This window comes from Anser anser (genome assembly GCF_964211835.1).
Source record: "Anser anser genome assembly, chromosome: 2".
Lineage (NCBI taxonomy): Eukaryota > Metazoa > Chordata > Aves > Anseriformes > Anatidae > Anser > Anser anser.
Window position 1 is genome coordinate 117,515,556 of NC_139721.1, and position 14,822 is coordinate 117,530,377.

General features: G+C 44.1%; 2 long non-coding RNA genes across 2 annotated transcripts in view; one reads left to right on the forward strand and one right to left on the reverse strand.

The window, feature by feature from the left end:
* On the reverse strand, positions 1 to 7,262 carry LOC310895075. The gene is made up of 3 exons (XR_014580423.1): positions 6,313 to 7,262; positions 5,811 to 5,885; positions 1 to 369 (listed from the first exon to the last, which is right to left on the reverse strand). It is a non-coding gene; the product is annotated as an uncharacterized lncRNA (long non-coding RNA).
* Positions 6,473 to 14,822, forward strand: part of LOC310895076 — a 23,117-nt gene continuing 14,767 nt past the window's right edge. The window contains exon 1 of the long non-coding RNA XR_014580424.1: positions 6,473 to 6,589. This is a non-coding gene — a long non-coding RNA (uncharacterized lncRNA). The remainder of the gene's footprint in view (positions 6,590 to 14,822) is intronic.

Below are 14,822 nucleotides of genomic sequence, written 5' to 3' on the forward strand. Positions count from 1 at the left end.
TAGGTTTATTGACTCCTCTACTTTATTACCGTCTCATCAGGAAACCTGTTGTGCAGCTCTTCTTATGTTTTCCAGCAAGACACTGATGTTCACCAGTGCATCCATGCCCTGGGGATTCAGCTGTGCCTGGAGCTGCCTGTGACATGGGGCAAAAGCCTGACTCCAAGCACTTCTTTCATATTGAGCCTGTTTTCTGTAGGCATTTGTGAACATAAGGGCTGTGGATGAGGCACGGAGCTCCGTGTCCGGGAGCACGTTACCCCATCCTTAGGCTGTTTGGGGAGGGGATGTTTTTAACATCGACACTGCTTTGGAGGAGGATGTAGGGTTAAGCATCAGCTGTATCCATGACTGCATGGCGTGACTGCTCTGAAAAATAAATACTCTTGATTAATAACCCCTCTCAGTGGTTCTGTAACGGTACATGAATAAACAGTGGCAAGCATACAATATAAGTTGAAGGTAAAAAGACAGCAGGAAGTGGAAATCAAAACACTCATATTTCACTTGACAACATAATTGCAGCCATTGATGATAAACAAGGAGAGTTTATTTCCCTCAAATCCATACTTCTAAATACCATTACTCTGTCATTATGTGAGACCGATAAACATTTTCCTTTGCTATTTTCACTTGATGGGGAAAAAAATGTGTTGTGTTATGTTAGCATTTAAGAAATATTATGGTAGTAAGCTGAAGGGATGACAAGTTTGTGTGTAGAGTTTCACCTTCCTCCACCTTCCCTGTGGATTTCAGAGTCTGGTACGATCCGAGCTTTTCTTAAAATAATAAAATTATTTTTCTTTATTGATTTTAACAATCTAGCTCACGAGTTGGGCTTGCTAATGTAGAATTTTATAACCAGCTTCACCTCTGAAAGGCGAAGTGTAGCACAATCAGATAGATGTCCATGAAAGCACGATGATGGAATGGGAAGTGACAAAACCCCAGAAGGACTTTTGGCTATAGAAAGCCTTCCAGTACAGAAAGACAGTTGCTGGGCAAATCTTCCAAAAACTGTGATCCTCTGAATTACACCTTTATATTGCTACACTGATAGCAATATAAACCACGAGGGAGGCTGACTGGTGCCCTCCAGCTGCCTCCGTAACATGCAGCAGCAGTGAGCCTGACACCCCTGCCAGTGCGCTGGGATTTACGCTGCCCTGTGCTGGTGACCAGGGGCGTGCTTCCTGCCCTAATAACCTCAGCTGAGAACAGTGGTGGGTTCATTCATTTCATGAGTGCTGTATTTGTAGCACTGCTCGGCTTGGCTCACTCTCCTGATTTATTTCATTCCCACGTCTCCTTGAAATTTCATGTGGGACTGCCTCTGTACCCTGTGTCTTCTAATAATTAGCTCTTATGCCCTTCAGTGCACAGACATTGCTTATTAATTGCGTCTTAATGAGCATCTCTCACCTGCAGCAAGTTGCTCTGCACTGTTGCACACCACAGTGTGTAACACAGCGTAGTACAGTTTATTGTGTTTGTATAGCACACTTGATGGCTCTTAACAGCTGTAAATGCATGCAAAAATGCTGACCTTGATCTTGGGGTTTTATTGGTTTTGGAGAAAGTGTTCAGTTTCTACTGGAGAAATTTAAGTCAATTATATGTAGCTTTCTCATTATAAATAAATCACACCAGCAAAGAGAATTAATTTCAATTAATTCTCTGCTGTGCTTGAAGCATGGCAGCAAAACAAACCCGTATAAAGCTGGCAGTTCTTTCTGGGGGCTGTGCAGGTATGGCAGCAAGGTGTGGTGTCAGGTAGTAAAGGCATATGTTAAGGCTGACGGTCTCTAAATTAATGCAGCCTGCTGACCTACCTCAGGAAGCAGCAGTGAAGATAAGAAGATGTGACACAAGCTGGGGAGGACTGCTGTGTAAATAGCACTGGTTCAGCCCCCTGTCCTTCTGTCAATAGGCTTCTCCTTGCATCTCTCCCCTCATTTCAGAGGGATGTGTGTGTGCATGGTAAGTGTGAGTGTGTCACTGGGGTGGGCATCACAAGAAGGATTTCCAGCAGCACCATTTTCCATGATAAGATTAAGACTAATAATGCCCTAGTTCTCTATTTGTCCTGCTTCCCTCATTCCTGTAGGATGCCACAGGTGGACTCCCACCTACATGGATGGTTGACATGCCACAGCAGACTCATTTCTGAGTTTGAATACTGAGCCCCCATGGTATTGTCTTGCTTTCTGATCTAAGTGGGCAACCAGTCATTTGGGGAATTAGAAACCCCATGTAGCCACTGCCCATGATGCACTGAAAATCACTGACGGTGAATAATTTGATTTTTGGACTAAATTAATATGCATTTTCATGGCAACAAATTTGAGTACTAGAACAGAACTCAAAAGAGGCAATCAGCTAAGAAAGCAAATGCAGTTTCCAGGGTGAATGCAGACAATGGCTTAAATTATTTGCTGTGATCTAATGAGTGTCCGCTGGAGATTGAGCCTTCTGTGCTCCAGTGCTCACTGCTGCATCTCAAATTCTGGTGTGTAAATTCTTCTGGCAAAAAGCTGTACATACTGGAGTCATACCATGGATGAAGCCAGCTTTTGGGGGTTTGAGAGGAATGGGCTTGGAAGGGAGGTTGTTAGCAAAAATTGTTTGAACCAATTTCCTATTGTTCAGTTTGTGCTCTGTAATTTGGTTCACATTTCTCTGGGTGACATAGGATTGCAGCCAGCTAAGTCGAGTTTTCATCTGTCTGTTTTCATTTCCTTTCTCATTTCCTTTCTAAATAGTAGAAAAACTTAAAAAAAAAAAAAAAGTAGCTTTCACAGGTGTTCAAAATAATAACCTTGAAGAGGGTCCCTTGGCAACCTGCTGCTCTACTGAAAAGCACTATGATTCATCTTTCATAAGCAAGGCACAGTAATTTTATAAAACTTTCTCTCTCTCCCTCTCTTTTTTTTTTTTTTCTAGAAGATTGAAATGGAAGACCAACGTTGCTGGAGTAGAGGCTTTCCTGCATGTGGCCTCTGCAAAAGCAGTGTTACAAAATTCTTGCCCAATCCCATCTGCAACAATGTGTTGTTGCTCCATGCAGCAGTGAACTTAAAATGGCACCTACAGGTTTGGTGCCTCAGTCTTGTAAAGAGTTTGAATGCGTGTGCTCAGTGTCACAGAAAATATGCATGAGAGGATTTGGCAGAGGGTGATGGGAGAGTTATTTCATGGTGCACATAATTCAAAATCCCTCTACCTTTCTCTGCAGTTAACAAGAAATGCATTTTTGTCTGCTGGTTTGTTCTCAAACTGCAAGACCTGTTTCCAAAGGGAGATCTTTCCTCAGGAGCTTCCATGGCCTTCCTTAGTCTAGCATCAATTTTTTCTTTATTTGGCCTGAAAGTTTAGCACTACATATGGAGCAAGAGCCTGATAGACAAGAAACAGATTTGATTTCTCTTCCCCCATCTTCCATTTCCCTTGATCACAGGTCAACAGAAAACTTCTTTCCCTGTATGCCACTTGAAGAGAAAAATCAATCATTTTCTGCGAAATTGCCAGCTGATTTCTAAACTGCAATTTCACCTCCGCAGAAAAGGTGCTGTGGAAAGTCCTTCAGCTCTCTCTCACCCAGCCTTGGAGACATGAGGGCATGGCTCTGAGCCCAAAGGCTATCGGCCTGGGGCAGGATTTCTCCAGCTCTGCTCTGTGAAGCGATCTGATGAGGCTGCGGTGCAGCCGCTCGGCCTGCGCCCACCACCCTCCCCTGCTGTACACACGGCCTGGAAGGAGTCTCCGGGAGGCTTTATCTTTTCTATATTGAAAAATACCTGGCCTGGCAGCTTTTATAGCTGTGAATGTCTGCAGTTATGTGTGCTAACAGTGTGCCTGGTGAAGGCTCATTTTACCGGCTCCAAGTTGGGAGCTCCACTGCTGTTCGCTTGTTTCTGATGGGAGGCCCAGTGACAGGCTTTCAAGCACTGTCTGTTTACAGTTCAGTGAAACTGCTCCAGTTGGCAAAGCAGTCTGTTCCCTTCACTCTTTGAAGGGAGAAAAAAAAATCAAATGGAGTCCTGAAACTTCAGTGGCGGTGAGGCAGGGAAAGCACTGGCCTGCTCCCCCACTGCATGTCTCCCACCCGCAGACCCGTCGTGTTCACCGGTGTCCAAAACGTGTGCTTTGATGCGAACACAGGACTTGCTCTTGTCTGAAATACAGTCCGTATCAGAAATATAATCATATGCTGTCATCCACTCTTGTTTAAGCCAGTGTTTTAACTGGTCACCTTGTCTAAATCACTTAATGAGTTTCATTGTGGATTATTAAAAGTAATTGCTTATTTGCAAGCATAGGGAGATAGCAACAAAACAATTTCATAGTTAGTAAACATTGATGTTAAAATAATTGCTGTTTTATAAATATGTAAGTGCCCTATCTATTCAGACATATTTAGGAAACCTAATGAATTATTAGTTCCCAGCTCTTTGTTTATGAAGTATTTTTACAACCACCAACTAAGCTGTTCCATGCGTACAAGTTTAAGCTGGTAAGCAGAAACTTCAAGAGAGCACAAGTTCATCGTCTGTTGATAAAGTACAAGATTTATCTTCCATTCCGCAGCCTGTGGGATTTAAATTGAAACACCACAGAGGATAAGCATTTGGTGAGGTGCTGGAGACACAGGGACTACACAGAAGGAGGCTTTGAAGAAGAGCTGAGCACTGGGCAGATGAGGAGTGGGCACCAAGGGCACCACACCTGAATGCTGATGGCAAAAGAGAGAAGAACAATGAGGAAATGAGGAGAAAGGTGTGTGGGAAGAGTGAGGAACCCTGGAAAAACTCCTAGGAAGGGCAAGGCTGGAGGAAGAATAAAGATGTCTCACCCTGCCTTGAGCTTGTTTTAACCCAACTGGTAAGATACGCAGCCCCCTTGAAAGGGGAAGTTCAGGCACACAACCTTCAGAAGAGGCATCCGGACACTACATTATTTTCTGAGGAGAGTGCCTGCCGGTCACTGCAGCTGGGCTTTAATTCCCAGATTAAGAGCAGGATTTAAATCCAAGCCCTGTCTTCAGTGACTCCTATGAGCTGTCCTAAGCAGTCCCCTGTCTGCTGTGCTGGCTGCTGCGCACTCTCGGTGCCGAGAGTATTTTGGTCTGGGGTCAGCAGGACGTGGGGATCTCTCATGTTGAAAGCTGAGGATCTGCGCTGAGGTGTCCGTCAGCCTCTGCCCCTCTGCCCTTGTCTCATTTGTCTCCATTTGCCTCCCCGTGGCAGCGGCTGTCAGTTGTTTAATGACAAACTAAATTACTGCTGGTGACCTGTTGGGTGTGTTATGGCCTCACAACAGCCACCAGGACGTGGAGAAAGAAGTAAGATGCAGTGCATTGGATGGAGGGAGGGAGAGAAAGGAGTGGAAGGAGCTTGGTAGAGGAAACACTTCATTCTGTACCTCATACACACCCACAATTATCTATAGTGAAACTTTTGAGTGGGGGGAGAACACAGGATCAGACCTAGATGTAATTACACCCCTGCTACTTGACATCTATGGTGTGACGATTTTCATAGTTCCACTCCTGGTACTTTGACAGGTTTGCCTGGAATTTAACATGTGTCTGGCAGTGCCTGTGACTGATCACATCTGCAGCTCCCCGACAGTTCTGCACAGCATAGATGATGTTAACATCTCCAGAAAGCTGTTGACAGACAAAATCCTAAATGGTGATAATAACAGCTAAGCTTTTTTCTTCTTCTTCTTCTTTTTTCCTTCCTTTTTTTTTCCTACCTTTTTTTCCCCTTCTTCTTTTTTTTTCTTATTCACGTATTTATTCTCCATACCTCATATTAACTGCCAGCCAGGGCTATAGATCCTGATCATCTCTGCATGTGGAAGTCCAGTGTTTCAAGTTTCTTCTGTAAGAAACAAAATATATGGCTTGCTGATACATTGCAGATACATAATACATTGCAGAAAGATGGAGAATAAATTTAATTTCAGTTTTTCCTCAACTGCTTCTTTCTCTCTCCACTTCATTCAGTTTTCCTTTCTGTTTAAATAGAGAACAGCAGGGGAGGATCTGAACATTTTTGCCCTTTGTGGGTTAGAACATGAGTAGTCAAAAGAAAACTTTAATTCCCCTAAAGTTATTTAGTTTACAGATTGGATCCCACAAAATCTAGCTCCAAATTTTATAGGTTCACATATTAAGTAGGCAAATTGTCAACGTTAACTAAAATCTACCTTGTAGATATAATTCCCAATTTCACAGCATTTCAGTGCAATGCCATGCTTTAAAATAATAATAATAATAATAAAAAATCCCTGAATATAGAAACGTACATTTTTGTATGCTCTGCTGCAAAGCCTGACCCAAGGGAACCTCTGTGGAATGAGTGTGTGTGGGTGTGCTGTCTCCACAGCGACAACAACTCGGAAGAAAGCGGAGGGCAGGCTTTGCCAAGGGAGCTTGCCACCTGAAGGACAGGCTGGGTGAGGGTGGCTGGGAAGGCAGTGGCTGTAGGGCATGGCCTGTGTTGGAGGACTGCGGGACTGAGTGTGCTTCCAGCTCTGGAGAAGGTGTGCTCCTGCCCAGCCAAACGCTTCCTGTCCTCCAGAGGTAACAACAGGGTTATGCCTCCAACCTCAAAATTGATCCCTGTCACCTCCCGTGAGCCCTGCAGACCCAAATTTCCCAAGCCTCGTTGCAGCCCTCACTGCTTTAGCACAGGGAGCCTTTGAACCTGGGTATAACTCCAGCCTGAGGGGCTCTGAGGGCTCTGCTGATGTGGTAAGCATTACAGCAAGTTACAGAAACCTGCATTTTTGCTCTCCAGCAGCTTACCATACTCAGGTTAATGTATTTAACATAGCCTCTGCTTGGCCCAGTGCACAGCTGAAGGCTGTTAGCTCCTTTTGCTTACTATTTTTTAGGATTATTTCGAGGACTTATTTTGGGAATATAATGAGAGACATGGACCTCAGGGTGCTGCATCTCAGGGAAGCTTGCAGCACCCTTCAGTTCCTGTTTGTCAGTGAAACATCCATTGATTCCCATGGGAACTCAGGTAAGGTGATGCTGAGTACCTTGGAGAAGTCCCTACCCTTAGAGACATTAATTATGCCCCCAAAAGTAAATGTGCAATAGAGAATTTGGGTTAAATTCAAGCTGGAAAAAAATTAAATAAATATAAATAAATAAATAAAAGCCAGAAAAGGTTTTGTTTGTATCCAGGAAAATTACCTAACTCTAATGTTAAAAAATTCAATACTTTCCTACCTTCCTTCAGTAATTGTCATCATGAAGTTTCATGCAGTTACTGCAAAGTGCTGCAGGCTACAATATTAAATTGAACTAAGTGCTCAGGTGCTAAGATTTTCAGTAAGTTCATCCATCTGTAAACCAGCCATCCCTTTATGAGAAAGAAAGTAAGAACTTATCTTGCTGATAATTTATTACTAACAAAAGCAGTGTATGTACTTTGCATGGACAAATGCAGTTCAGCTCTCCTTTGTGTGCTGAGCAGATGTAGCACAGGTTTCAAATGAGTTGCAGTGGCACAGTTTGCAAAGCAACAAAGCCAAGCAAGTCCTCAGGGACTTGCAATCACTATTCAGAAAGTCAGAGAAAAGCTATTCTTCAGTGTGAAAAATTCCAGGTCATCTAATTACAGGGTGTGCACCATTGGCACTGATGGTAGGAAACTAACTGCTTGTTGAAAATTTTTCCTCACCTCTATCTTCCCTTTCAAGATTAGTTGTGTTTTGCCCAGCATTTCAGTGTGTGATGATTCAGGTGGGATGTGCAGGAGCTGGTGTTAGCTGCACTGTCCCTGCAGTGCAGCTGCTGCTAGATACTGACTTTATGGGGAGTGCTGATATCTCTTCCCCCAGCTCAGAGCTATTTCCTGTTCCTCTCAGCCCACAGAGGGCTTCCACTGCCCTGCAGGTTTTCTCGAGGGTCACCGGCAAATTACAGCAGCCAAGCACAATCTCATTTACTGTGTCCATTGGACAAACAAAGAGGCAACCAAGCCATTTCAGCTGTTCCAGGTGGTTTCTTTGCAGCAGCTCCTGGTCAAACACAAGGATTGAGGGCTCTTTGTGAGCAAGGCAGGACTCACCCTGCACTGGCTGTGCTAAGAGGGTTTGTGCAGTTGTCTTGGTTTGTGCCTTGGACCACAAAATCCTTTGGCAGAGCAGGGAGCAATGCTGCCTCTCTTACACAGGGAAAATCAAATAGGTTTTTGCTGATACCTTAGCAAAACCACATTACTGGAACTGCTATACACTTATCTAATGAGATCTATTTGACTCTTGGAAAGAACCAGAAAGCAAAAATAAGAAGTTAATAATTAGTTTATTTTCTTATAAAAAGAAACTGTTAGCAGCTTCTCTTTGTCTTTCACTTTAATTAGTCTCATGTTCACACGAACACTGTGAAATTCAAACAGCACGTGAAGTCTCTTGTACATGTAAGTTGCATCCAACCCTTGTCCCCCATTCCCACAAGCGTCCATGCCGGGAAAATGAGAGAGCAGGAGATGAGCCCCATCTGTGAATTTTATTATCACAACTAATCTTACTAATTCACCCCTTTTCATTTTGGATTGGCCACCTTTTTTGTTTGTTTGTTTGTTTTTGTTTTGTTGTTGTTTTTTGTTGTTGTTTTTTGTTTTCCTTACAATCCTGTATGTCACTGTTTAATTAAGGTGTAAAACAAGATAGATAGAGAAGGTGGCCCTATGCTTTCAAACATTTGCTTTACATATGACTTTTGTTGCTAAGTTGAATGGGCTTCCCTTTCAGGAAAGACAATACCTCTGCCTCTGGGACAGGTAACTCTGAGAGATCACAGATTAAGCAAAGTTCAGACAAGTGTCTGAGGGACAGTCAGAGATGTGCAGGTGATAGGAAGGCAACTGCTGCACATTGGCACCCGTGGCACTCATTTCTGGGACTTTGTGAAGACCATCCTAACCTGTCTATATTTCAACTATAAGCCAGCAAGTTGATCTTCATGGCTATGAAATAGTCAAAATGAAAATGATAAAAGAAAGCACAGTTTTTGTTCTGTTCTTTGTTCAGAAAGGAAAAGGATTTTTTTTTTCTAATTTATTTATAATTTAAGCACTAGCTGTGTTTCAAGCTGGAGCAAACCATGTCACTGTAATCACATTTTTCAAACAAAAACTCCATCAAAGTTATCTTTATTTTTTCCAATAAGGAAAGACCTGGGGGTCCTGGTGGACGACAGGTTGACCATGAGCCAGCAGTGTGCCCTCGTGGCCAAGAGGGCCAACGGGATCCTGGCGTGCATTAAAAGGAGCGTGGCCAGCAGGTCAAGGGAGGTGATCCTCCCCCTCTACTCTGCCCTGGTCAGGCCTCACCTGGAGTACTGTGTCCAGTTCTGGGCTCCCCGGTACAAAAAAGACAAGGATCTCCTGGAAAGAGTGCAGCTGAGGGCCACAAAGATGGTACGGGGCCTGGAGCATCTTCCTTATGAAGAAAGGCTGAGAGACCTGGGTCTGTTCAGCCTGGAGAAAAGAAGACTGAGAGGGGATCTCATCAATGTGTATAAATACCTGAGGTGTGGGAGACAGGGATTTGGCCAACCTCTTCTCAGTGGTTTGTGGGGATAGGACAATGGGTAATGGCCACAAGATAGAGCACAGGAAGTTCCGCACCAGCATGCGAAATAACTTCTTCACAGTGAGGGTGATGGAGCACTGGAACAGACTGCCCAGGGAGGTTGTGGAGTCTCCCTCTCTGGAGATATTCAAGGCCCGTCTGGACGCCTACCTGGGCAGCCTGCTCTAAGGAGCCTGCTTTGGCAGGGGGGTTGGACCCGATGATCTTTCGAGGTCCCTTCCAACCCCTGCGATTCTGTGATTCCGTAATCACATTTTCAAACAAAAACTCCATCAAAGTTATCTTTATTTTTGCCAATAATCTTAAGCTACACTAGATCAACCTGCATATTTCCGTGGGCTCTGTCTTCAGTTTTTCACTGGTCCTTCCTCAGCCAGGCTCTTGCTGGATGCATGACACCCATCGCAAACAGCCCTGTTGCACTGCACAAAATGGGGCTGAACAGAAAAGCTTGGGTCGCTGTGAATTGTCTGAGTATGTTGCACATTAGATACAGCCTTAGCAATACACGTTGTCCTTGCTCTAGTATTGTCTCCAAGTGAAGATATTTCTTGATAAGGTTTCTAGCCCCAGACATTCACCTCTGCATCTTTAATGAAGGGTAAGCTGGTTTTGTCACATCGGTCCCTCTTCCTATGCTTCCCCTGTACTTCCAAAAATATTATTTCACCCTCTCCTGATAGATGACTTAGGTTCAACATATGGTGGCTGAAGATTCAGCCTCTCTGATTTTCACCCGTGTTGGATAAAACTGGCTGTGAATTATTTATAGCATCAATCTGAGTCCTTTTTTTTTTTTTTTTCCTTTTAAATTCGTGAATTAAGCGGAGTTCAAATGAGTGTCTGAGAGAGAGGTGGTGGGAGGCTTTAAAGAGGTGAAAATAACAGGAAGACAGCTGCTGCACATTGGCTTGATCAGTGTGGTTCAGCACCCCCGTGTCGATCTGGGGATGGATTGACTTGCATTAATCAGAATACAGTTAATATTAAAAAAGCAGAGAAACTCTTCTGACTGGGTACTGGGTTTCCATTAGTTCTGCAGTTTAGCTTTCTCCACAGGCTCATCAAAAATAGAAAGAGCCATTGTTACAATGATTGCTAGGTTTCTTTTCAGAGAAACGGAAGAGGGGAAACGAGACACAATTTAGGCTTTTCAATTTGGAGATTCAGGAAGGGAAGTCCACATGGTTGCTGTTCCTGTTATTACCAAAAATCCTTTCAGCCTCTCTGTAGAAGCCTATCCTGCCAAGTGGCAGGACTAGAGATAGCCCTGGGAAGTGCTGAGCTCCCCCCTCCCCACAGCTTCTCTACAGAGCCCAAAGGGAGCACAGCATGGGCACAGGGCTGAAGTATCCCAGGAAGATGCTGGATAAAAGCTCCCACAGGTTGATGGAGGGCCACAATCCACCCATTTCTCTGAAGTGCACCAGAAGTCTTTGTCCTGGGGTGGGGGGGCACTGGTTCCCTCCAGAAAACCTTGGCTGAACTCTGAACAGCTATTCTCTTCCTACCTGAGCTGTAAACACTTTGGCGTAGGTATTTTTTTGTCCTCAGTTGCTTGTAAAAGCCCTCCATAGTTTTGTTACTCTGACAATAGCAGTAACATTTGCATCCTGCTGAGAAGTATACTCAGTACAAAGTCGTGCAAGAAAATGTGCTCACTCTCAAGTCCATGCAGAGGGTCTCAAAGAGGGCTTCAGCTCTCCAAACAAAGCTCTGAAGGAAAAGGAGCAGCTCTGTGTTGTGGGACAGGAACCTGACCTGACGGCATGGCAGAGGACAGGGACAGAGGAAGGGAAGCGAGGAAACCTGTGAATGGCCTGCATGGATCCAAGCTGCCATTACAGGGTGGCTCACTGTGGGCCCTTGGGCACAGGAGCGTTTTCCATTACAGTGCTTAATTTATATAACCAGAAGCAAATAATGAGGAAGGGACTTGAGCAAATGAGAGTTTTTCAGATAAAGGTGCATAGGACAGAGGTAGACGGATGTAGCAGGACTGACAGAACATCTGACACCACAGACTAAGTAAAGCCCATGTGAGTGGGAACTTTAGTGCCACAGGGGCAGTGGAGCTGCTGCTCACTGCCGGGCATGGACAGCTGGGGCCAGAGAAGAGAAAATAACCTAGTGGGACACTTGTGGGGATGCAGTTCATCGTTTTAGTCACTGACAATCGGCAGCTCCTTGTCCCGGGTCAGTAGAAGCACAAGGCAGTGCGCTGGGCCCAGGGGCCTGCAGCGTGCAGGGAACATGTCCGCTCTGACCACGTCAGCCCATGGTGCTGCAAAGCACCACCTGGGACCTACCACGACACGTTTTTGTTTTCCTTTCCCAAGATGATTTTCATCAGCCACTTTGGTTATGTTGAAGATGCCTATGTTTTGTTTTTTTTTGTGGTGTGGGGTGGCCTGGCCCTGTGTGTTTGCAAAGAGGAATTGTGACGAAGCCCAGGGAATTTCCTAGTCTTGTAAGGTGCTGACATACCTGATCTGCCAGCAACCAAACAACACTCAGCAGTGCAAAAATAACAAATGAGAACAAGACCAGAGAGAAAAGTGTGGTAGTACCTAAGGAGCCTTTAGTTTTCTCAGTTACTTTTGTATTGCTAGTAAGTGCCCCACCTAATTATAATTGCTCCATGTGCATCCAAGGATTTTGTCCTTTCCTCTGCTTCCATCAGGAACCACCTGCTTCTGTGGAGAAACATTTAAAGACAGTGCCATTTCAAGACAAGACAAAATGCTCCATGGGATCCTTGTAAGATTTTTGCCAGGCTCCCTTAGGTGAGAGTGAGGTTTCACCAATCTGTCCCAAAATAAGTGACTGTCACCCCCATTTACTGCAAATACCTTAAAACTGTACCATTTTCAGTTAGAGGACTCTGGACATAGGTGTGTTGGGGAAGGTGCATGAGGGTCTCTCTGCTGTGCTACAAAGCCTCTGCTCTATGTGGTATTAACTTCTTGAGTTTTAGTTGTGCTCAATTCTTTGGCGTGGGGGTTGATTTTTACCATGTCCTTATCTGGCAGCTCAAGCTAACTTGTGAGCAAAGCTGAAATTAGAGCCATGTTGTGACATTTGAAAAGGACATAGTGAAAACTCCGAATGTTACTGGGTCGCTGAGAAAGGATGGGGTTGGCATTGATGCAGACACAGCACTTGAGAAGCTTGTGTGTTTCTAAATAGGCTTGTGCCCTCTTTTTTCCCTTTTTACAAACAGCATTTGACCCCACTATTGTACAGCCATCTGGGAAAGTGTGGATGAAGGAGAGATCTTTCCAAAAGCTCTGTTTCAGGAACCCACCCACTCAGGTCAGAAGTTGAGAGAAACTTACTTTACTGTAAAGGGTCACCTGAATGGGCACAAAACCATCCCTATGCCTGCCAGCATGAAGGGCTGTCCTTAAGGAAGTCCTTTTACATAGGATTGTGACTAAAGGGCCATATTAATCCATAAAACTTCTGTGAAGATAGCAGTATTATTATTTCCATGTGTTTCTTAACCACATCATGGATTTTCATAGTGAGGATGTTCTTTGGGGGACTATTAAATTTCCTCCCAAACACTGAAAAGCTACTATTTTTCATTAAATGTGGTAGCATTTTTTTTTCTACAGGACTTGAAATAACTATTTGTTTCTAGTAGTTCTGAACTCCACCTTGTTAGTTTTCCTCTGCACAAATTTTTTTATGGCTGCCTTTAAAAAGCTCTTATCATTATGTGCTTGCTTTATGCTCTTGATTTTTATTAGTGTTACTAATAGCGGAACTGGTTCCAACCACAGCGACTCTGCTTACACAGTTGTCCATATCAATCGAAGGATACATTCTCCCCCTTCAGAGAAAACCTAATTGTTTGCCTAAATTTATTGAGGCAAATTGAAAAAAAAAATATTACAGCCATCAATGCCTCTGCCTTTCTCTCATTAAAGTCAGTAAAAACTCTATCTGATGCCAGGGGTCTTTGAATTGGGCCATTATAAAGAAACAGGATTGTTTGAAAAAAATACATTTTTTTCTATTCTCATAACTTGCAGCCACAAACTTGCTGGATTTGATCACTGGTGGTTATGAAACTAGTTCCAAGAATACCAGTTTAAAATAAATGCCAAATCCAGTTTTTCGTTGTTGTTGATTTTTTTTTCTCTTCATTATTCTGTATTTATCAAGGCAAGGTTTATTTTCACTCTAGAGTGCAGTCACACTCCCACTTTAAGTCTGCCAGGATCAGCAACACTCGTGGAAGTGACCCAACTGTGCAGACTTCCCCATAAAGATGGAAAGAGGCTTCAGGAATAAAAAGACTCAGTGATGAATGTGGTCCCCATCTTACTGGGGCAACCAGCTGGTTGCATTCAACCACGTAATGTGAAAAGGTGATTTTTCACTGGGTAATGTTAACCATGAAGAAACAAAGCCCTCATGTCCCCCACATCTGTTTCCTGGATTTGGTCTAGGATATCTGCAAAATGAGTGAGTCTGGGTGGATTCATCATGCTCAAGGACATGTTATGTTCTGGCTTGATAAAGAAGCTCAATTCTGGTCAGAAGGGGCAAGGATATTCCCAACAGCATGTCTCAAAGACTCTCAAAAATACAGGATAAACAAAGGCAAATGGGGGTGGAAATCCACAGAGACTGCCAGGGCTGTAAGCTAGGGCAGCTCCTTTGACATCAATAAACTGTACCCAGGTTTGGCTCAGGCAGGGCCGGGGGAAGCATCCAGCTCCCTTTCCACCACCCCTGGCCACCCGTTATACTCGGCAGGTAGATGAGAGCACTGAGCCTGAGGACTGGCACTGCTCATCAGCCTGGGACAACATATTAACAAAAACAGTCATATTAAAGGAAGGACTCAACCTTTTCCTGGGGAGGGCTGAAATTTAAACAATCATTTTTAGGCAGTCCTTTTCAGGAAGTCCAGCTGTGAAGACCACCTGCCTTCTCTGGGCCATTGTGATAAGACAGCAAACTACCTTGGAGTGCCTCCCCACTGCAGGCAGCCACACAGATGGGGCCTCCGTGAGCCTTTTGATGTGTTGGGGAATCAAAGGGGCAGACACAAAGAATAGGCAGAAGTCATGCATATGAATGTTCACATACATAGACAGTAACCTTTCCTCCTCTGATTACCCTAGCAATAAATGCTTGTGATATCAATACTTGATGAGAACGAACCATGCATGATTACGAAATCC